General features: G+C 34.6%; 1 long non-coding RNA gene across 5 annotated transcripts in view; it reads right to left on the minus strand.

The window, feature by feature from the left end:
* Positions 1-25,762, minus strand: part of LOC117723211 (uncharacterized) — a 41,968-nt gene that overhangs the window by 11,266 nt on the left and 4,940 nt on the right. For 2 of the 5 annotated variants that reach the window (XR_004608639.2, XR_004608637.2), the window contains 3 exons: positions 13,828-13,983; positions 10,164-10,224; positions 7,523-7,553 (listed from right to left, as the gene is read on the minus strand). This is a non-coding gene — a long non-coding RNA (uncharacterized LOC117723211). The other 3 variants (XR_013104861.1, XR_013104860.1, XR_004608638.2) reach the window with 2 other exon arrangements.

Below are 25,762 nucleotides of genomic sequence, written 5' to 3' on the forward strand. Positions count from 1 at the left end.
GCTTGCTTTTCACTTGGGCCCTTTGGCTTGTTAACCTTCTTGAGTTCTAAGGATTGTGTCCTGGGTATTCTGGTTTTGTTTTTTTGGTTTTTTTTTTGTTTTTTTGTTTGTTTGTTTGTTTGTTTGTTTGTTTGCTAATATCCACTTATTTTTGAGTACATATCATACAATGCATATACTTTGGGTCTGAGTTACCTCACTCAGGATGATATTTTCTATTGACATTTATTTGCCTGCAAAACTCAGGATGTTTTCATACATAAGAGCTGAGTAATATTCCATTGAGTAAATGAACCACATTTTCTGTATTCATTCTTCCTTTGTAGGACATCTGGGTTGTTTCCAGCTTCTGGCTATTATAAATAAGGCTACTAGGAACATAGTGGAGCATGTGTCCCTACAGCATAGTAGGGCATCTTTTGGGTATATGCCCAAGAGTGGTATAGCTGGGTCGTCAAGTAGATCTATTTCCAATTTTCTGAGCAAACTCCAGATTTATTTCCAGAGTGGTTGTACCATTTGTAATCCCATCAGCAATAGAGGAGTGTTCCTCTTTCTCCACATCCTCACCAACATGTGCTGTCACCTGAATTTTTTATTTTAGGCATTCTGATTTGTGTAGGGTAGAATATCAGGGTCGTTCTGATTTGCATTTCCCTGATCAGTAAGGACTTTGAACATTTCTTTAAGTGCTTCTCTGTCATTAGAGATTCCTCTGTTGTAAATTCTGTTTAGTTCTGCACCCCATTTTTTGATTAGGTTGTTTGGTTTCTTGGTGGTTAGCTTCTTATGTTCTTTATATATTTTATATATGAGCCCTCTATGGGATGTTGGGTTAATGAAGATGTTTTCCCAATCTGTAGGTGGCCAGTAATTCCTATTGACTATGTCCTTTGCCTTACAGAAGCTTTCCAGTTTCATGAGATCTCATTTATTAATTCTTGATCTTAGAGCCTATGCCATTGGATTTTGTTTAGGAACGTCCTCCCTCCCCATTCCAATGTGCCAATGAGTTAGAGGCTCCCTCCCTCTTTGTCTTCTATTAGATTCAGGATATTTGGTTTTCTGTTAAGTCCTTGATCCACTTGGACTCGAGCTTTGTGCAAGATAACAAATATGAATCTATTTTCATTTTTTTTTACACACAGACTGCGCTTCTGACTTTTTCTTTTCCTTTTTCTTCCTTACATATGACACCAACATGCCAAGTGCTTACTTGAGCATAGGTTTAAATACCAAGTGGAATATACATGCACACACACAATGATTTTTTGTGAGAGGTAGAAATTACAAATTCTAGTATTTGAAACGGGGTGCTTATCTCTCTTATCTTACCCTAAACTAATATTGGGTCAGAGTTCTTACACAGTAGTTACTCAAATAAAGAAGTCTGCCTAAAATTAGGAAAGATTATCTGAGGTCAGGTAAGCAGAAACTCAAATTCATGTCCTCTAACCTGTTTAAAATAGAAGTTGTGATTATTTAGAACTAAACTTAGGGTACTAATAAGCTAACCTATGGAATGACTGGATAGATTAAAAGAATCTATAGCTAAGGCAATTAATGCAATTAATCTGAGAGTCCTACCCTAGAAATTAAAATTGGAATGAATTACTATAGAATGAGAATATGTCTTTTAATACTATGAATGCTTTTCTGTATGTTCACAGTTTTTTCTTAACAAAATAGTTTGAAATATATATTAGATCCTCAAATTTCCTATTATATTAAAAAAAAAAACACCTGACTTAAAAAGAAAATTTAAATACATTAGTAAACATTATAATTATAATAGTATGACTAATATTTTACTCTAAAATGACATTATGATTATTCATATTCAGTTCCATGAACATGAGCCCATATTGTTGGCTGAATCACATTTGGGTTATTGGGGTTTTTTATGAGGTAAAAGGATTCAATTTCTTTTTATGAACACTTGAAATCTTATTTTACTCTTACTCATAAAGAGGAGCTCATGCCCCCATAAAAGCAGGCTAATGAGATTAGTTTAGTATGTACCTTAGTCCATCAGTGTGGTTGTTTCAATAACATGTTCCTTTGCTCCATTCAATAGAAACCTCTTTGTAGCACACATAAACCACTTTTATACTGTCATTGGCTCTATAGCAATCTAGTACTTAATTCTTCGGACATATACAAATAAACTATGTTTTAGAAACTTCTATGACATGAGATTATGCATTTTATTACATGAAAGATGATTTAAAATCATTAGTCTTCACATAAAGTCTGAATTGTACTTTGAACTCAATGTGAACAATTTGTCAACTAGTTGATCTTTTCCTTTCAGAGTTACTTAACTGACAAATCTAAGATCAAGAAAGTAGAGGGAAGTGGAAGTCATTTTAATATGTAGAAAATTGTACATGGAGATAAATGCAAAACTCTGCTTTATTTTTTATCTGATGTTATCTTTGAAGTAGTACCTTTGTAATATTTATTTGTAATTTGCATAAGAACGTATTGGAAAACTTACCCATGTAGACTTGGAGCTTCTTACAACAAACCTGTCTACTCTTTCATTTGGATTACAAGGGGCTTCATTTGCCTGCAAAACTCAGGATGTCCTCATCTTAAGAGCTGAGTAATATTCCATTAAGTAAATGAACCACATTTTCTGTATCCATTCTTTCTTTGTGGGACATCTGAGTTGTTTCCAGTTTCTGGCTATTATAAATAAGGCTAGTTCTTAATTCTTCATTTTAAATGCAAATATGGAAAAAGACAAAAGTTGGGTGTTAAAATTTGGGGGAAAGTAAACGCCCTTCTCCTTATGAATTAGGATAGGAGCTCTCAGCTTTTCTTGCTGCCACTAACACTTTCTTATATGACCTTGGTCACAATGTTTTGCCACAGCTATAGAAACCTTAATTAATACATTGGATTTCTTGGTTGCTTGTTCACATCAAAACTGATTTACAAATTTTAACTATTTTCTGACATGTTTATAAAGTAAGCCCATTCCTTGATGAGTTCACTTGATTTGTCCTATAAGCATAACCATCAAACGTGCTCTGGAATAAGAGCTTCCCAGTGAATAGATTAGGAACAGCCGAGTGTTCCACTAATCATCTCTATTCCTGCAAGTGAAGTTGCTTAAGATGACAGCCATCAGATGATACTTTGTTATGCCATGAATGAGTAGAGAAAGCTGGATGGCAATATCAAAGGCCACATAATATAATTTGACTCATACAATATCTTTCACTCGCATGACTGGTGTTGATGTCATGAACAACAATTATAAATGGAAATTCTGTCTGATTCTCATAAAAGGTATTATGTTACTAGAGGACCTACTCATTTCCTCATCCTCTTTGAAACAATGCAGTTTCAAAGAATTTCTCACAGCTCATAACTACATGTAATTCCAAAAAGCAGTGTTGGGAGCTATAGAACTTCTTAGATTTCAGAATGTCACTAAGCTACGAACGTCATATCAACTTCAAAAATAAGGAAAACTCTACTTTCTAAAGGAGAAATAGGACCTGGACACCCACCTCTCTTAATATACACCAGAATTTTTAGTTTTCATAAAAATATTGTCAATTCATTTTACTGCCAGTGCCTTTAAGTTTTGGCATACCTGTTTGAATTTTGATAAGAACAGTTTTGGTAGGGTGAAAGTTGATTGGCTGGACAGTTACCTTTCTGAAAATCAATCATAAAAGCTTGCTTTAGCTCAACTCTCAGTAGTCTAACTTTTAAAACTCAAAAAGTAATTCCTTACTTAAAAGGTAGCTTTTTGAAGAAAGTTTATCATAGTTTATTTCTCTCCTTACATGCTTCTCAGTTTTATAGACTGAGAGATTGCTTGGGAAAATAACTATTTCCCCCATGGCTCTGTAAACAGAAATTGTTTTGATGAATTTTATTGACATTTTGAAGGCAAGATAATTTTCAAAGTATCTATTCTACTTTTATTTTAGATGTTAAGACATTTTTCTGTCTATTTCCCTAAGTTGGAGAATCTGGAGCATTGGATGTAGGCTTTGAATGCCAATATTTAATTCCAATAGCAATTCTGGAAATGTGTCACAATTCTTCCAATCCTGTTCTAATGATGTAAATATTTCTTGGCCCCTCAACTAACATGTGTAAAGAAAAAATATGAAATTTGTTTTATAGTTTGAAATGGCCAACTAATTTTTCTGGAGTGACTGATAACAAAGAAAAGCTTTAGTCTTCTGAATTACACTAATTGTATATTATTCTGCTCCTGGGATAGTCTTAATTCCCTATCATCCCATTATGATAAAGGGTCATTCTTAGAGACCTTCTTTAATAAACACACTTAATAAAAACATCTCAATTACCCAAACATATTGATGTTATTTGGTGTCTACTTTGAATAAGACACTGGATTCTGTACTGTGAACTTTAATCTACTACTGCATATCTTTCTATTGAGTTCTTAACTGTCATCTAGATAGGTAATTATCATCTACTTATCCACCTATATATCTATATCTAAAGTGTTCAACATCAAAGTAGCAGAAGAAAGGAAGAGGGTGAGCTGAATTAGTAGCTATGCGTAGTCTCATCTTGTAGCACCGAGAAAATCTTCTAGAGAAAGTTTACTTCATACAGAGTAGAAACTATGGAGAGGGATTTCAATTCATTGGCTGGATTAATCTCATATACATTACATATATATAATATGTGATAATAGAATATTGTTTTAATTCATGGGCTATTACATATATCACATAGACTATATATTCTATTTCAATATATATTTATTTATAATGTTTAATATGTAATATACATAATATAAAATTACATTATACATTATATATTACATATTATGTATATATATATATATATATTATACATATACATATATTTTCTCTTTTAAAATATTGTTGTAATTCACTGGAGAAAAATCAGGCCTTGAAAAATTCATGCCAAGCTTTATTTGCACCATGTATCTTTCTCTCTACTTGCAAAATATGCATGGCATTCCACATGAGAAAATAGTCACTTACTAAAGCAATGCTATACACTGCTTGTCTTTATTAAATCTGTACCTATTTTCCCCCCTCTTTGTAGACCTCTGACCAAGATCATGTGTGATGGCATCTCTCTGGCATTGAACAACTCTTGTTACCTCTCTCTCTCTCTCTCTCTCTCTCTCTCTCTCTCTCTCTCTCTCTCTCCTTCTCATGTGTCTGTATTTGTTTATTCTCTTGTGTGTGTGTGTGTGTGTGTGTGTATTTGTTTATACATGTATTTTTCTCTTCTTAGGAAGATGGAAAGTTGTCTTATGTGCTTGATGTTATACATAATGCCTCCCATAGCGTATGCAGTCCACAAGCAACTCATTATTAAGTAACTCTTTGTCAGTCTGTGCAAATAGGAGCCAACAAGAATAAATAAAACATACTCCCAAGAATTTCACTCTATTTTTTAGTACTTCCTTTTTTTATTTATGGAGACAGGAAAGGTTTAAATTTGGATTGCAGTCTTGTTTGAAAGGAGTATAGGAACTTTGAGTGCTTGGAAGTCCTTTCAGTTTTACATCACTGAAGCTACAGTGGAAAGACTTAAGTGAGAAAAGTGATGCAGGACCTTACTCTGCAACTTTCTCTGTGTGAATAAAAGCTCATGGAGCCTTGTACAAATGGCATGTAGCCTGTGTGGGTGTAGAAGGTTTCTAGAAATATGTACTTCCTTCAGCCTCTCAGGGAACATTGTGTTGATGTATCACAAACTACAGCTGAAGGGTAATAGCAAAACAATCTGATTTTAACATTAACTGAAGGTGTCTGCGATTGGTCTCAACTCCTTCCATCTGCCTTTTAGAAGACCCTAGGAGACAGAAAGGAATCTGCATTTATTTGAAAGCATTTGCTTAATTTTATTCTGCATTAAAAATATCAAGGTACTTGTATTTTGTTTAAGTCTACTTTGACACACAGCGATTTGTGATTCTGTTCTTTCTTGAACATGTTTATAAATGGTAACCTTCAGGAGGGGAGCTCTGCTGCTTAGACACAGGTATCAGATCTTCTAATAAAAATTACGAATGGTGTGTGTGTGTGTTTGTGTGTGTGTGTGTGTGTGTGTGTGTGTGAATACAGTCAGCACTCTAGTTAATGATTCTTAGGAAGTTTTATGGCAGACTTTCCGGAAGGTTTTATACTCATTTGTCTTTTAAGTGAATCAAAAATTCCTACTCTGACACCATGAGTTTGCTCAATAGACCCTCTGGGCTGTTCACAGAGTCTTTTGAATGACTTTATTATAAGGAAATTGACTTGCAGCCAGGAAAGGCTGAACTCTAGCATGGGGCTTTCTTTAGGATTTTATGAATTTTTTTTTCTCAAAGTTTAATGCCAATTTAATGAAGTTTTATAGCTTCTAATGGTCACCCACTCTGGAAACACTAAGAAATATGTAACAAAACAATAACTTGAAATAGGTAAATTCGTGATTAAGTTGCACTAAAAGCTAATGCTACTTGGCCATAGTTCATAATTTTTAAATACATGTCATTTAGAATGATTGGTATCTTCAGCCTTGTAAGTCTTTCAAGGAGAAAGGTTTTGAACCTAAATCAATGCTCTGAGCTGACAGCAAGGCTCATATTTTCTGAGCTAAAGATATATTTTTATGGCCACAGAGTGGACTCTGTTTATCACTCATCATAAACCATAGAAAACCATTTTTGTTTTAAATTAGATGCTCAGGATTCTGTCCTGTAATCGGTTTCTTTATTTCCCCCCTTTCACTTTTTGTTAGTCCATTTTCAACAACTCTCAATCGTTTACCATTTCCAGAAAGTGGTTCATATTTTATATCTCAGCTTCCTTAATGGTATTTTATCCTCGCTGAGGTCACCTTAATTTACACCTTAAATTACAGTCCCAAAGCCAGCTTCTCTACTGCTGATATTGAGTAATCCTGCAAAAGAGCACAGTTTGAAAATAAGGAACAGCCTTATCCGAAAACGCCAGGCAGAGGAGACCCATGAATTTTGCATATCTCTCTCATGCTTTTACTTATTGAATTACATCTCTCCTCTTCCTTTGAGCCACTTAGTCAATTATACTTCATTTTTCTGCCTAGCCTTGTTCTAGAGGCTGTCTCTTCAAACACATCCCAAGTAAGTCACTATTTCTCAGACTCAGCCACTTTCCCAAACCATTTGAGAATGACATGAGAGCAAGAGCTGAGCCTTAATGGCTTTCTAAGCCATCTTTATTATTTTTATTAAAATATAAGACCTTGTCAAATTACATCTCCCCTCTGTATCTCACAGTCCCAGCATTGATCATCTCCCCACTCACTCCTTGTCAGTGATGTTCATATGGTTGCTGCTTTATTTTACACATTGAGGTGAGTAAGTCACCAAAAAGGATCAGTGATGTCCATACGGTTGCTGCCCTGTTTTACACATTTAGATGAGTGAGTCACTAAAACAGCAGAGTATCAACAATTGGAAAGAGGATTACAATGGAAACATAAGCCTCTAATCACTCTATTTTTAACTCACATGGGTTTTCTGTTAAGATGTGTGTGGCAATCTGCAAGGGAAAAAAAAAGCAAATAAACAATTAATGTTACAAGGTGATGGAAATGACTTTTTTCTTGCAATTTCTAGAAAAATTAAATCAATTCTATGAACAAGTATTTCTATATAAGTGAATAAGAAAAGCAAACCTCTTCCTAATGGGAGATAAATCTGTGTATTTTACTGCAGTGTTATATTAGAAAAAAATTTGACTCTGGTCTCCTTGGCTCTCTCCCTCTTTCTATTGAACCATGTTGAATCCACACTGAGACAGAAATAACTAAATTTCAAAGTCTTTTGAAGTGGAAAGGATAAAAAGTATCCAAATAATATACAAACTGCATGGTAACATAATAACATTTTGACATATTGTTTTAATTATAATGTATTATCAGAATTAGTATGCTGGGCATTGTACATTTTGAAGAATGCTCAAATCACATATGTTTCTCCATCTGAAGTGGGCACTATGCTTCTTTGGGACAGTACTCTCCTAGGCTTTAACCGCTTCAAATCTTCACAAGCTTTTAATCCTTTCTGAAAAAGTAACAGTAATTTTGAGAGCATTTAAATAATTAGTAAGTGGATAGATATGTTTACCCATCATTTACTATTTCATTTACAATTGAAAGCCCAATTCTGAATATGTCCAAAGAATAAAGACATATTCTTCATTTCCATCCCCTATAGGATATGTCTATGTCCTCGTGTAGAGCTCCATTAAGTGTGAGATCTGACAGAAGATGAGCTGCAGTTAGACCATGCAATTATGTCTGCCATCTCTAAAGGGTGAAAGATGGGGGACTGAGCAGTGTAATATCCCAGGTTCATTGCTTTATATCATGAATAATTTCATTTATGTAATCCAGGATACTGTAAAAATACTCTCATTATTGTTTCTCATAAGAAAATGCTTCAGAAATATGTGATACTATTTTATGTTGGAGTTTAAATAATTTTTATATGTTAAAGACCCAATTTGAAAGATCAATTTAGCCATGACCTCTATACTAGTATATTTATTTATCTTCTTCCCCTTTATTTGTTTTTATGTTTAAGACAATCAAATTGGATGTTTAATATCATTTAAAACTGTTGTACTTTCTATGCTTTCTGAATAATATAGGCATGAATTAATATTATTTATATGATCTACATAATTCTGTGATTTAATTAAATATATACAACAAAGCAGATTCAAATTCCTGGCACTGTGAAAAGCATAGCATTTAGAAAATTTGCCACCAGCTTATGGAAAACTGGTCGAGTAACTATTTCTCAAATTATTTGGTGAAGATAGAACTAAGGACTTAAAACTCACAATACTCTTAACTACTAGAGTTTTAGGCTTCTGATCTTAGCTTGCTTGTAGGTACAATCTTTACTATGTTTTAAGAATACATTTCCTACACAGAAACAAACTAAGAGCATATTAATCACTGTTACTATTTACAGAAGGATGAATTTCATTGTGTTTTTCCTGCATCACACCTGCTATGTTATTTCTTTGCCTTAGGAGATATTTTCAAAGTTAAAAACAGTTGTTAAATCAATACTCTGTCCTGCAATTCTACAAAGGAAATTCTGCATGTTTTATTAATTAGCTAATCTATTTTCATGTTAAACATCAAACTCAGGGACTTGCTCATAATGTATGTTCATTGGCTGAGATTCACCACCCATTCTGTATTGTATGCTTTAAAGTGTTAGGAGGTAAAAATTGACAAAATGACTACGAGAATCTGACTCCTCACATATAATATCAAGGCTTCTACAGACATTCTTCCTTCACTGTTGTGGAAGGAGCAGGAGCTGTGCTAAAAAGGAGGGATACTGAATTTTGATGCAGAAGAAAATGATCAGCTAGACATTTTTGTCCATATTGCCTTCTGAACATTGGGGTATAACTCTGCAGTCAGCATGCAGATGAACATGTTCTCACTAAAGCTACGAAGTGGTTGGCATTGATGTTTTTGGAGGAGGCAGGGAATTCCTCACAGATGATAGTTTGAAAATTATGCCCCATGGCAACAGAGTTTGGGATACTGGATACAGTTTAAGTTCAGTTTAAGGCTTTTTTTTTTTTTTTTTTTTTTTTTTTTTTTTTTTTTTTTTTTTTTTTTTGCCGTTGACTATACTAGTCAATGGAATTTATAGTTCAAATGTTTAAAAAAAAAAAGTCCTAGGAGAAAATCACTGCCATGTGAGTGTCTATAATTTTGGCCAAGTTCTCCATTGCCCTGATCAAGAAGGCTCAATGTGTAACAAGATGAGCAAGCCGCACATTGTCCCAAATGGTGATGGCTAGCTACTGCCTTTCTGTACTGCTAGTGCCTTATGCCTGTGCCCAGAGACACTTAACATCATCCCAACCCTTGTATATAAGTAACTGCTGCTGGTGGCCAGGATTGATGCTACAGTTTGGTGAGTAGTTGCACTCCCATCCTGGGCAATGTCACTACAGCAACAACCTGACCACTAACCTCTAGAAAGAGGCCACATTTCACATGTCTTCTTCATAGAAATTTATGAACTGTTTTATAAAATACCTGTATGAGTACCTTGTAAATGTACTAGCTCTATTTTTATTGCTGTGTCAGAGAGAGGATTTTGCTAAGCTCACCATTTCAGAAGGTTCAGTTCTTCATGGTAGGTTGGAGGTGGCAGAACAGAGGGGTCATTTCCTACAGCCCAGGGAGCAGGTAAGAAGGATGTTAGCATTATTTTTCCTCTCTTTAGCCCTTTGACTCACATTATATATTCCAACTATGTTTGGATTACTTGATAAAGAATATATTTTTGTGTATAGAATGTTTCTAAACAAGCAATCTATTTGAAACATATATTACCCTACACAAGTATTATTTAGTTATGATAGAGACATTTAAAATCTATTTTCTTAACAAATTTCAAATACATAAAATGTTATTATCCATTATAATCTGCATTATGTGTGTGGAATTTATTCCTTCAATCTAGCAAAAATTTTGTATACTTTGACCTTCCCAAACTCTTACAACAATCAGTCTCTACTAATCATAACTCGGTAATAGTGCTATGAGCCCAACTTATAGATTTCATACATAAAAGAGCTCACAAACATAGGAATGGATAAAGGAAAAGAAGTGTTTCACATAATTTAATACTATAATTACAGCCTTAAAAGGCACTGATCCTGACATTTGCAACAACACAGATGATCCTGACGGATATTCTTTTAAAGGAAATAAACAAGTTGTTTCCTGTGTTAACTCTAAAGCAAGCATGAGAACACTGTGAGAGAAAAGAATATAAGACTCTAAATTAGCTGTGTGCGTGATTCTGCAGACTCCATAGCACAGTCAGGAGGTTATGTAACTGTCCCCCAGTTGACATTCTAAGAGAATCCTCCTTGAAGACTGACTGTTGTATCTCTGAAAGAGCAGTGTTTCCTTTTAGAAGCAATGGCACACAAGAAAGATGGGCATTTTTATTCTTAGAAAAAGCCATCCTTTTAACTCCAGCTACAACTCTCATTGTGCCCCTGGCTTACCCCAAGAGCTTTGCACTATTTATCAACCTTAATCAACATGAGTGGCAGAAAACCTGATAATAGACAAAGGGCAGTTCTGCCGGTGTGGGTGACCTCTTTTGAAATGTCAAACCTGAAGAAGCTGTATTTACATTTCTTTAGGCTCCAAGCTTTTAAAATATTTTCATCTTGCACCCCAAAGGGATGAAAGTAAACGTTATTCTAGTATCTGTCCAAAATTGCATGTTAGCCTGGCAGTCTCTCAGCATCTTCTCTAACTGGGACCTCCTATGGTAGGATGGATAAGCACTTGTAGTAGCTATAAAAGTTGGATGCTCTCAGACATGCAGAAATGGAGAGCCATTATAAAATGAAGTACAGTCAAATTTGTGTTTTAATTAGGTCAAAGATGCTGCCTTTACTAGGTTATAATATATATCATATTTCAAAAGTAAGAAATGAGGTCGGTTGCATGCTCTGCTGCATAGCTGGGTTACCTTGGGAAGTCTGCTAACATCTCTGAGGATATGTCATAGTCAGTACAAAAGCAAGTAAATTATACTATTTAGATGAGAATTGAGTTAGTGTAATTTAATGCATCGACACCCATGGCAGCACTTGGCATACATTAAGTGCTTCAAAAACCTTAACTTCCCCACACTCCTCCATCACATAGTCTAACCTTAATTGGGATCTTGTACACAACAGAGTAAATAAAACACTATCCTTAAAAAAAATGAGTTCACCTCAGCACGTTTGGCTCAAGGTATGATTAAGTACTGTACTCTGGCTGGCTACTGTAATTTAGTACTTATCATCTCAGAGCCTGGTGCCTGGACACGCTGCCTTGGAGCTTACTAGAAATGCAGAATCTTGAGCTTCACTTTCAATGGCTTTCTCCAGATCTGTCACTGGAGAAAATCTTCATGATCCCCATGCATATTCAGTACTCTTTAATAGAAAGAACACTAAGTAACTAAGGCACAGGTAACTTTCACTTCACACAAATAAGTTGATTCTAAATTCTAGAGTCTATGAAATTAAAGATGATACATTAAAGCAAGGATGTCTTCTACTGCTATTTTTGGAAAGGTCGAGAGATTTTTCTGAAAGACCGAAAGTAAACCTTGGCCTTGAGTTTGTGTTGCAAATGATATGCACATAAAAATTTTTAGATGTAAATGCATTCACATAAGATTGTGTATACTAAATCAAACATGGATACAGACAGACAGATACACACACACACACACACACACACACACACACACACAATTGCTAGTTATCAGAAAGTACCTATCTTATTTCCTTGGTCACTTTTTGCAACATTTATTACTCAACTGATATGGTTTTCATATCTTCCTCCTGGCCAGGAGAAAAGTATTTACAATTCTGTGAAGCTGCCCTTTATTTGATACTGCAAGGGTAGAAAGGTAGAGAAGAATGCATAGGGTTTCCTTGGTGCATTCAAGACCCTGGATTGAATCTGTAATCAAGTCATGCAATTGGAGTCTATTTGCAAATACCACTGTTGTTTGAGAAAGCTTTACAAAGGACACTTTTGAAAACAGGTCCCTGGAGGACAGACTTTTATCATCTTAGAAGTTGAGAAGTGATTTTGTTTTTTATCTTTCCTTATTCAATTCACTTTGCTATCTCATTCTTCCAGGAGCTGAGGCTTTTTATTTCCTTATGTGGTCAAAACAGCTAAAAGAGATTTATTCCTAATTTGAAGATGTTTCATCATTAAGAATTATATTAATCTGCCGACAATCCTTAGGGAAGACTTAATTTCCACTTCCTGCTACAGTCAGCATGGTTGAGGTTCAGAATTTCCATAAACATAAAATCTATTTAAAGTTATTTCCATAAGTCTGGACTTATCTGTTACATTTTCATAGTCTTTCTAATCAACTAACTACCCATCTTTAGGAACCAATATAATTGACTGGATTTTGGCTAAAAGAGACAAACACAGTTTAAATTCTTCAGAGCCAAGTAATTATAGAAGCAGAGATTATTATATAAACACAATAATATTGCAATGTGTAAATATATAGGTGTGCTATGCTGTTGGTGTTAGGTTTGGAAACCTGGAAAAGAGGATGAACGTAGATATTCCTCAGGCAGAATCTTCAGAGATGCTGTTGCAGGAAGCCATCCATAAAACCTAACAAAATATTATTCTTCCTAAAAGAAAACACTTATATTTTTAAGAATTGTATTTTGTTATTAGCAAGGGGATATGTGCATAGGAATAGGCAAATATACTCATTTTTATGTTTGACATAATTACCTTATACATCTAAAACTCAACTAAATTTTTCACTCCTCCTAGTTAACAATTACCCTTAACTAAAGAAATCAAAGAAAAAATGTGTAATGTTATCGCCACTGTGTTAAGCATGAGTCTCATATATTTATACTCTAAGATGGGAAATATCATGGGGTCATTTCTCCTGGCTCATTTCAAAGACACATACAGGTAAGTGAGAGAGAATGCTCTGATGCAATTAAACATGGATTGACTTTAGAAGATTTGGTCAAAAAGATTTTTCTTGCAAGGTAATAGATTCTAACAGAAACCTTAAAAAGTGATTGAAAAAAATCAGACCCCAGAGTATAATGTACTGCTAGTCATATGAGGCCATTCGGCTTCAAGAGCTACCAAGCACAAGTGGCACTAGTCCTGACCTGTACATATACTTTGAGAACTCTTCAGGAACAACTTGATTAGAAGTAGGCTTGCTCCTCCAAGCAAGAGCTTCATGCTTACCTTGCAGAGGACTTTAAATACTGGTGGCTAGTTCTACCAATTAACTTATCTCAGGAGACATGGAAATGCAGGAGCTAGATGACAAGAGTCATCCAGTTCTCAAGATGAATGTAAATGACAAGAGAGGGTAATGTATAACTCACCAGAGTTCACCATCTAGGTAACATGTTAAGAAGAAGAAGAAGAAAAAAAAGAAACAAAAATCAGACAATAAAGTTATATGTTGAATAATAAATAATTTTGTGGATAAAATTATTCACATAAAAATGAAAATAAGAACAGAAAAAGGCAAAGGAGTTTGGTTGGCAATCCTCCCAAATTAAGATCGTGTAGATTATATAATTTATACTCTAACTATTATAAAAGTAATAATAATGATTATTCTACAACAGCGTCAAAAGCCACCATGGTAGTAGTCAGAAACCATGTGAGAAAATTAACTATGGTCTACACTTGATGAACCTTTTTTATTTTGCTCCTAACTGTAACTATTTGGCAGACAGTATTTTGTCAAAAGCCACAGAAGATGCGAAAATCTTATCCAATGCAACCCCTAACACTGCTCTTGCTTTGGATGTCACCAGTTTCTAAATTTCTGGCCATTGTTGAACCTTCCTTTATACCTGTGTTCGTTTTACACAGTTATATGTGTAACCCGGGCATAACTTTATTGTCTTCCTACAATACCTTTACAACTTCTGTTTTTCCTGCCATTTGTCACTGAAGTTATATGAAACTAATACACCTGCTTGAGGTTCATCTTGCATTTTACCTTGAGCGCGATAAGCATGCACTAGCATATTGTCCATAAAATTTGACATAACATGGACATATGGGAAAGATAAACCTTAATGGAAAACCAGGTAGTAAGAGGAGCATGACAGTTCTGAGGGTAAAGATAGCCATTCGCTTGTTCATTAGTCCATCCCCTAAATAGGCATCATGTTCCATTTGAAAGTGTATATAAATGTGCACAAAGTCCTGAAATTAGAAAATTAGAAAAATGAGAAAAACTATGTCGATTTTGCACTTATAAATCTGAAAACTTTAGTAATTATCAAGAAAAAAAAAGACTAAGGAATAATCATAATATATATAAACTGTAAAAGGGGAAAATAAGAAGGAAGAGAGAGAGATAAGGGAAAGGAAAGGAATCTGTAGAACATAATGTTAGAGACATACTTTCTACAGCAAGGACATATAAAACATGGTTATAAGGAGGGGAAAGAACCCTGTACTCACAGGAAATTCTATAGCTTGTAAATTCCTATATCATAAGGGTGCTCAAGGCAGTGTGGCTTACAGACAGGAATCTTAGGAACAGCGAGGACCAGGGACAACAGTGTACTGCAGCTTTGAGGTCATAACTGAGACTACAGATCATTGCCAGCTCTGGTGGCACAGACCTATGAAGTCAGCTGCTTTGGAAACTGAGGTAGTTCAAAACCACCCTGTACAATATAACAAAAAAATCAGTTTTAAACATTCAGATCCATTTTCACTGCAGATGAGGCCACTTGGTAGAGCATAGATCTAGGATACATGAATTGCTGGGTTCTATTTTTAGCAAAACTTAAATCAGTCATGCAGGCACATGGTGTTGAAGGCACAGCAGAAGGATCCGATGTTAGAAGTTTTTCTTGCCTGTGTTGTGAGTTGTAGTGTAAACTATGTGAGACTCTGTCTCAAAGTAAAATTAAATTAAATAATTATTTTTCAAAAGAAATTCTACTGAGCACACAGGGTTTTGTTCTGTTTTGTTTTCTCTAGATGCAATACTAAGCCAGTGAATTTCTCTAAGTAACAACAATGTAATTTGTGATGTCTAACACTATTCTTCTTCTTCACCTGCAGGAAAAGGAGGCAAAACAAAAAGAGGAGTAGTCTCCTGAATATGAGTGACCAGGTAGCAGGATGGCACCAAGGATAAGGGTCCTGATGTTAACACCTGAGGAATTAAGGTCAATTAGTAGACCCTCATGTTGGAAGGAAAGACTGACTATTACAAGTTGTTCTCTGAGATAAAAGCTCTGATACACAAAAGTATAAGTGCACAGAGAGGGAGGAAGGAGAGGAGAGGTGAGAGAGGGAGAGGGAGGGAGGGGGAGGGAGGGAGGGAGGGAAAGAGAGAGAGAGAGAGAGAGAGAGAGAGAGAGAGAGAGAGAGAGAATGACTTTAACAATATAAATACAAAGTTAGTAAAGAATAAAGTTCCAAATGCACATTGGAATTAGAATTAATAGTGCCTTCAGGATAGAAGCCACAAGCCAGGTGAAAGAGGGCAATAGTTAATGAGCCTTTTCAAATGATTTTTCAATTACACTGAAGCCGTTACAATTTAAGTATAGAAATTTTCTTGTTTCTATTAAAATATATAGATTAAGCACTGTAATGGCCTTCATTACATACTTCTAAAATTATTGACTTGAATATATATTGCAAATTTGCCCTGTTTTCCCATGTGTTTCTGTTTGGGGTGGTTCTGAATGTTATTGTGAGAATTAACATCAGTCATAAAGACTGTATTAATCATGTTAGCTATATTTGTTTTTAAAATTTTTAAGCTTTGAGCTCCTCAAATCCTTTGTAGTTTCCCTCACTATTCCAAGTTCAATAATTGTACAATAAAACAGTTATTAGAAGTTATTTTGGTGTGTGTGCTTTCTTAATTAAACTAGTCACTTTTTTCCAAAGTATGGTAAAAGTGTGTTAATTTTACTCATAAATTATTAAGAAGGCTTTTCAAAATTATTTGTTAAGTCATCACTCTCCCTTTCCCTGTTAGGTGAACCCCTCCTCTACAGTGCACATAATTCTATGTACATGATCTATTTCTTCCTTTCTTCCTTCCTTCCTTCCTTCCTCTCTTCCTTCCTTCCTTCCTTCCTTCCTTCCTTCCTTCCTTCTTTCCTTCCTTCCTTCCTTCCTTCCTTCATTTTTCCTTCTTTCCTTCCTTCCTTTCTTCTTTATGACTGTCATTCTGTTACTTTGACACAGTTTGATGACAAAATATTTACCTGTGTTTGTAAGTATCTGAGTGTATACATCTGAATATGTGCATATGAGTGGGTTGTGTGTGAAGCCATGTATGACTGTACATTTGTGTTTGTCATGTATATGTATATGTACCTGCAACTGTGGGGGTATATGTGTGTGCATTTCTGTGTATTTATGTGTGTGTGTGATTATGTGAGTGTATATTCATGTGTGTATGTAGATATGTGTGGATGTATGTGTGCATTTGTGTATGTGTGTATGTGTGTACATGTGTGTTCATTTGTGCGTGTGATTGTGTGTGTATGTATGATTATGAATGTGTATAGTCATGTGTGTATGCCTGTAGATGTGTGTATTTCTGTATGTGTATGTGTGTGTAAGTATGTATATGTGTGTATTCATGTGTGTTTGCATATATGTGTATGTTTTTCTGTGTGTATTCAAGTGTACATGTATGTGTGTATATGTGTGAAATTGTGTGAATCTGTATTGATATGTGTCTATATTTGTGTGTATGTATGTGTGTATTCATGTATGTATATTCATGTGTGTATGTGTATGTTTGTGTGTATGTGTGTTTGTATGTGTGTATGTGTGTATATGTGTGTATTCATATATCTGTGTGTTTATGTATGTATGTATGTATGTGTATTTTTGTGTGTATATTTGTGTGTGTGTATTGTGTTTGTGTGTTTGTGAATATGGGTATGGATGTATGTTTGTATATGTGTGTATTCATGAGTGTATATTTGTATGTTTATGTGTATATATACATATGTCTGTACATGTGTATGTGTGTATGTACTTGTATGTGCATGTATATGTATTCATGTGTGTATGTGTGTATATATATTCATGTGTGTGTATGTGTGTGCATTCATGTGTGTGTATGTGTGTGTGAATGTGGGTATATTAGTGTGTGTGTGTGTGTGTGTGTGTGTGAATTTTGTGTGCACATGTAAAGCCTTTCATTTTACTGCTTTGACCAAAGAATTGTCCATAGATTTCACTACAACACATATTTTAGGCATTCTTACCTTTCCTTCATGAAGAATGCATTTTACATCTTGATTATCAGTTTTATGTATGAGTATCAAATTAGTACATGTATGTATTTCATATTAAAGGCTAAATATGCTAAATTCTATTGGTTTCAAGATGTTTTTCCTCAAACCAACTCCCAGGGATCAATATAAAATATTATACCTAATAAGGGCTCAATCATATTTTATAAATGTATCCAATGTAGTCATGACAACACAACAACCTCCAGATTGATCTGAGACAGCAACCTTCATGTTATACTTTTCATGCAAAAATTTATGTGGTTTTACCTTCATTTGAGACATATTTTCCATTTTTTATTTGTAAATATAGTTCAAAAACACTTTCTGTTATTTTGACTAAATATTACTTGATCTTTTATCATTAGTTCTATGAGAATTTGGACAAATATGTTTTGATTATAATTATTTCCCTTCTTAACTCCTCTCAGTTCTGCTTCCTCTTCTCTACCCACCCACCCAACTTTGTGAAATTTCTGCTGGCCATATGATGTCCATAGATAGCTTTCTATTGGCTTGTGGCTGATATACCAAAGGTTCACACTAAAGAGAACTGATATTTCTTCTCCCAGATACTATCAATTGCTCCTCAACAAGGGAAGGGACTATAAGCCTAGCTCCCCTCTCCTTTCTGGGGTTTTGTCTGTTTTGAGCTTGCATAAGTGTCATACAAGATGTCACAACTGCTCTGGCTCCAAATGTGCACCTGACCTGCTATTTTCAAAAACGATTTCTTTGTGATCCTTAACCAACTCTGACTCTTAGACTCTTTCATGCATTTTTCATGGCCAATTGTGGTTCTCTGAGTTAATCATCGCCTACAAACTGAAGATTCTCTAATGTGACTTGAGATAGAACATTTATGCAGAACAATAGTAATAGGTTTTCTCCTAGGGCCCATTTATGACATGTCAAATGACATATCTTTGCATTGATAGTAGCATCAGTTCTGGATTTCCCCTTGTGGGATTTAGAGGTTACTCCTATAATATCCATGCTAGCATTGATGACTATTATTCTCCAGTAGCTGTGTACATAGCAAATTCCATCCTAATGAAAGCTATACAGTAGAAATAGAGCTTTCATAACTGTATCAGCTTGATAGCTTTCTATATCTTTTTTAAAGTATGTACTATTTTTAATATCAAGGTTTTACTGTCAAGGTCTGGAGGATAATTGAGAACATTGGCAATAGTCAGCAAATTTTGGTCTATGGAACCTCACTGATGAACACTTGTAAAACAAGTAGTCCAATAAGCAACAACAAGAAGCATTGGGATTCTTAATTGTTAAACTAGTTTGCTAGCATGGGTCTTGTTGCCCTGTTATAGGCTAACATCACTGATATGCTTATTTTAGGAAGCTTCTACAGTAGTAGGTCTCCATATGACATTTTGGAAGATCTTTGGTGTTATTTATCATTCCTTACTTAAATAAAACAATTTAGTAAATGAATATTCATTTTATTTTATTAATTTAAATAGAAATATATTATTTTCCCTTTACTCTCCTCTAACACCCTCCTTGAACTCCTCTTAAATCTCTGCCATACTCCTCCACTCTCAAGTCAAAAGCCAGTTTTAATTTTATTGTTATTGTTCTGTACATACAAATATTAACTTATACTTGCATCAGGCAGAAATTTGAATCCTAGGTTAGAACAAAGAAGTAACTTCAAGCAGGAATCTAAACCCTAGGCTAGAACAAAGAAGCAATTAAGGCAGGAATTTAAATCTTAAGTTAGAACAAAGAACTAGGCTTCAGGCATGAAAATGACTTAGGGCTAGGACAGGGAAATTGGCACAAATATTTTGGACATCCTGATAATCCCTTAGAAACAGTGATCCTGGGAGTGATCACAGGACTCTGTTTATTGTCCTGCTTGTTCTTTGACATGTCATTGTCTTGTTTGTTCTTGACTATTGGCATCTACTGTAATGCTAGTTCCTCAATCTAGAACTGACCTTAATACTTGCATGTAATTTAAATGGCATAAAAGCAAAAAAGGAGGAGGGGGGATGGGATGGGATGGGAGGCTAAAGGGAGGGAGCAGAATGGGGAAAGTAGATAACATCTGAAGTGTAAATAAATAAAATATCAAAAATTTTTCATACACACATACACACATACACACATACATATGTGTGTGTGTGTGTGTGTGTGTGTGTGTGTGTGTGTGTGTGTTAGATCTGTTTTGCCTTTTGAGTTTATATAGTTTGATGGCTGAACACTGTATTGTATAACCAAAAAGGGTGCTCATCCCTAGGAGATGCTAATTCTCTTTCCTCTAGGAGTCATCAGGTGTCTATAGTTCTTTGTCTATGGTTTTTTTGGCCATGAAGTTTTCCATGTTAGCATGCCCATTGACATTACCATTATTCTGGTCATTCTTATTCTGCCATTAATAGGAGAGACTGTATCAAATCAGACTTTCTTGTATTCTTGTACTTACATTTTTTGCTCACATTTTCTATGATGTCCATGATCCAAAAGCAATGATGTAGATGTATTCATTGGAGCTGTGCTGCCCACAATAAATTCTTCTAAGTATCTTATCACGTGTCAATTAAGTAGAACAGTCTTTATGTGCTGAGTAATAAACACAGGTCTAATTTTATTTTTCTGCATATAGATATCAGTTTCCCCAGAATCATTGATTAAATAAGCTGTTCAATTTCTAGTGTATGTTTTTGTATTTTTGTCAAGTACTAGACATTTATCCTAACAATTATTTATGCTTGAATCTTCTATTTAATCTCTCCTATATAAACACATACATATACTCATATACATTTATCTGTGTGTATATATGTAAGTTTTGTGCCAATAGCTTATTGTTTTATTGTCATAGCTTTATAGTACATTTTGAAGTCTGGAATAGCATTCCTTCCAGTATTATACTGTTTTTTTTCACTCAGGACTGTTTTGGCTATCCACAGAAATTTTGGTTCAACATGAGTTTCTATGATATCATTTTTAGTTCTGTGACTAATATTATGGCTATTATATTTGAGCCTGTATGGAATCCTCGAGTCTAATATTGTCTTCATCTCTTTGTTTATACTGAATCATTTGTACTAAGGTAAAATAATGTGTAAGATTTAAAACAGGCATTTTTATTCTCTTGTGTATTTTTATTTGTTTCATATCTTATGCCACTTACTAAAATTTCAAAAATTGTATAGATAACTGCATATTGTTTTTCTATGTGACAATAAATATACCTTTACTTTTCATTTAAAATATCTGCTGATTATCTTCCATAACTATACAAACACTAAAACAATGAAGTGTGAAGAAAGAAAACACAGGGAAGATGGACAAAATAAAATTCAGTGATAAGAGCTAAATTGTTCCTAATGAAAAGTACTTTCTAAAACTCAAATGTAGTTCCATTACTAACTGACCACAACCATTCTCACAGAGTTTATCACTGTATCATAAAAGAAAAATGAACCCTTCCCCTATGCATACAGAAATTTGACTTCTTAAATATAAGTGACCATGTCTCTTGTTTGTTATAGTTTTTTTTCCTATTGTTTTAGATCTGATATAGTTCTTATTCCAAAGTATCCATTTCTCACAAACATTGCTACAAAATAAATACAGGATTCTCATTTCTTGTGTGTTTTCTCTGTCTGCTCATCTGAGTGTAGTGTTGAACCATTCAGGGAAACAAACCAAGAAGAATAAAATCCACTCATCATTGTAGCTGAAATTTCCCAAGCAGCTGATTAACATATAATTGTCAGCATAAAATTCCCAGTGTCTAAAATAATTGACTACTTTTATACTTCATGAATACCAATGGAAAAGCGTCTAGGCTGTGAGCTAGATACAAGTGTCAAGTACAAATGAGGACTCAGTGGAGGGTTTATTGTGTGTTAGACATGATGGTGTTTTAAAGAAAAGTGTTGTAAACAATCAGTGGCTTGGTGTTGACTTCCTGGAGTTGTGTATGGAGTTCAATTCTTAAATTAGCCCTCTCTGTTCCCTAGTTTTAGTTGCATTCTCATGTCTTACATGGCCATATTGTTTAATGTACTTGCATAAAACCTAGGAACAAAAATTTAAAGAACTACATTGGTCTTTCTGAAATTGACCTCATTCAGTCATTATGACTACCTTCAGTCCCACTATTTTTTTCCGCAGATAACATTACAATACTTTTCTATTCCTTAAAAAGTTCAACTCAGCATCAGGTACATTTTCGTTATCCATCCATCTGTTGTTATTTTCCAGGATTAATTCAATAACTCAACTCTTGTGAATTGTGTGACAGTAAACTTTGATGTGTTGACTTGTAGCCCTTTGGGTAAATACCCAGGAATGGTATTGCTTGCTCATCTGATAAGTCTATTTTTAGATGAGTTTAGGATTATTTTTTTGTTGTTGTTGTTATCATGATGATGGTGTTCACATTTTAACAAAAGGAAGTCACACAGTACTAACACCATGAGTCATTTTCTACACCTTCACTATGTCTTTCATCTTTTAAGTTTCCAGCCTCTAAGATCTATTTTTGTGAACTACGGTCTCTTAAAATGGAATTCTACAATCCAATTCTCTAACTTCCTTTCACTTAACTTTTTCTGTGTTCCCTGTTCCTAAATAGTCACATTTATTCCTTTAACTTAAAAAGAACTTGATGATAACACTGGATTCTTTTTATTGTATGCTTGTTGAATGACTGTAGATTTAAATTTCATGTTAAATGTTTATTACATCCATATATAACTTGTCAGGCTTATGGCTAAGATAGTGTTAGATTTTTAATGTTCTCAAGAAATTCATCACACGGTTATTTATTAAAATCAGAATTATGCTCAAGAGTTAGAAAGAGCAGTCATTATATTTTCTCAGAATGGTCCAGAACAAGACTCAACACCAAATAGTAAGAACTGAGGTTTCTTTAAAAGATATATTGTTCATGATCACCCATGTAGTAAGTTTTAATATTCAGCATTCCACTGCTGTAAATATGTGAGTTTGTGTGCCTAGTCATACCACAATTTATTTTTGTTGTTATGTACTGATGGACACTAAGTCTGACTCCATTATTGGCTTTTTATGACAAGTATTAGACTGGACAATGGCATGCATCCTTGCTATCTTTCTTTATAGTCATCTTTATTTTACTCAGAAGTAAGTTATACATAGCTATACTCAGAATTTCTTAGATATAAAATGACCATGTTTTCTACTCTTGGGGAACCCCTTTGTTTCCATAATAGCTTCATGGTGGGGGATTATACCCCCACCTGTTAACGGCGTGTGATGCAGGTATTGACTTTGCTTTAATTTCTAATTAAGAGCTCCATTGCAGTGAACACTACAAGGAGATGAGATATAAACACAAGATAAAAGACAGGTGAAGAAAAACACTAGGAGCCTACAACTTCACCAGGATCAAGGGAGAGAAATCTCGGACTCCTGATGGTAATTGTGTTTAATTTGGCTGATTGCTTCTGGAGATGTGAGGATTGGTAACCCCACTATCCTGCCCTGGTGCACTACTAGATCAATTTTAGAAGTCAGAAAGGAAAGAAGTTGCTTGACCAAGAAAAATTAAACCTATTGTAGGGTCCCTTAGAAAGCCTTTGTTTCTAGAGGCCATTCATCATTAATAAAATTTACTTTATTTTTTTTCCAGGGCAAATATTTTCTCTTCTTAGCAATACAATTATAAAAGAGATAACAAATTAATGTTTTCAGAAATTAGTACCTCTAGTATCCAAGCATGCTTATCCATTACATTATATTATATATAAAATTAGCTTATTCTCCTTTAAGATTGTTTATGTTTATTAAACTATTACCTCCAGAACTCATCTTTAAACACTTTTCAAAGATAAAAAGATTATCTGGAGCCTAACTTCTCCTGGTACCCTTTACATGTTAAGATTCCCCATTAATCTTATTGTATGCTTCCCCATTATTAATCTTTAGTATGATGAAAAAGGATGACTGTGATAGAGAAACATGGGGGTATGGTTCTATTGGGTTTCTGTTGAGAATTTGGTATCACATGAACAGATACTAAATATACATTGTTTGTTTGAGTCTCATTATTTTTTGTGTCTCGTAGAAAAATTGCATATGCTAATACATTTTTCTCTCTGTATCAGTCAGGGTTCTCTAGAGAAACATAACCAATAGAATAAATGTATATTAAAAAGGAATTTGTGGTGCTAAAGAGATGGCTCAGCAGTTTAGAGTGCTTCATGCTTTCCTAAAGTACTAAGGTTTGATTTCTAGCACCCACATGATGGCTTATAACCATCTCTAACTCCGGTTACAGGGGATCAGGTGTCCTCTTCTGACCTCTACAGCATAACACTTACATACCTGTAAGCAAAACTCACATTGAATAGAAATAAATAATCAAGCAAAAAGATTGCTATAGAAAATATGGTCTGGAAAGTCCAGCAGTGGTTCTGACAATGGATATGGATCCAGCCATTGCACAATCCATGAGACCAGATGTCCCAGTAGTGCCAACTGTGAGCTGAAGGCCGCCAAAATCCATCAAGAAATGCTGGATTTCAGTCTGTGACTTATGTCTGAGAAGCTGGTTCCAATATCGACTATGGAATGCCACAGCAACAGGATAGATGAACTTGCCAGTGAGAATGAAGACAAACTGATGACACAACAAGTTCCTCCCTCCCCTGTCCGTTTATCTATACTGTCACCCTGAAGATGCTGCACACAATTAGGGAGAGTCAAACAATCTGATGGAGAAAGGCTCTTCGAGGAATGCCCAGAGGCCTTGTGTTTATTTGTTGCCAAATCTAATCAAGAAGGAAACTTAGATTAGCCACCACTTTCTCTTTTCTGGCCCCCTTCCACTCCTTTTGTCTCTATTAGCTGCTTTCTTTGTTTTATTCTTGATCCTTTTTGAGCTATGCAATTAGAAATCTATGTTTTGTAACTTTTGTCCTTCCCTCTTCTCCAAATACATTACATTTACAGTATATGAACTGACCAGCCAGTAATCTTCAATATTTTCATTCCAGTCTCTCTTGTTCTTGGTTTGTCATTTTAGCTTCACTCTAAATCCTAATGCCTACACAATTACAGACCTTAATATCTAATATGCCTGTAAATAAATTCACTAAAATTAGGAGCTACCCATCTAGAGCCCTCTACATATCCTTAGACGCCTGTTTTAAGCCAATGTATTTTCTCTTTAGATTAGGAGTGTTCTTTGTGTAAATACTCCTCCTGTCATATGGTGCTCATGTACCACACTCTTAGCCCTGATAAAATTCAAGAACTATTCTACTTATTTGTTTAGGGAATAGGAATTTGAGATCATTATAACCCACACCAGTCATTCTTTAGTTATTCATCTGGGTCCTCAAACACAAAAGACAATTTGTTGCTGTTTCTTGTTCTGTTTCCTCTTTTGTAACATTCCCAGATTTGCACTTCATATTTAATCTTTTGAAATCCATCTAATAAAAAAAAACCTTTTAAAAAGAGACATATGCCTTGTTATGTGATTTTAACATAGATACAAGTGTAGAAGTTAATAAAAAAGAGAGGAATGCAGAGAAAGAACAATGTGAACTGAAATCTATTTGGGGACTTCTCATAATAAAGTCAACACTATCCTACTTTCTAGGGAGGTATCAGACTATATGTTTTGGACACAACTATAAGAAGAAGTCAAAACTATGCTATTTTCAATTCATAAGAAAATAAACTGAGTCTCTGACAAGTAGAAATTATCATCACAATACATAGTATTCATGAAAGCTACATGTCATAATTGAAACTGAGATTTCTTTCTTTTCTTTTTGAGTCCAAAAGTATATAACCACCTTCCTTCTTACAACACTTTATATATGTTCCTCTTCTGGAACCTA

This window comes from Arvicanthis niloticus, chromosome 18 (genome assembly GCF_011762505.2).
Source record: "Arvicanthis niloticus isolate mArvNil1 chromosome 18, mArvNil1.pat.X, whole genome shotgun sequence".
In the NCBI taxonomy this organism is placed as follows: Eukaryota; Metazoa; Chordata; class Mammalia; order Rodentia; family Muridae; genus Arvicanthis; species Arvicanthis niloticus.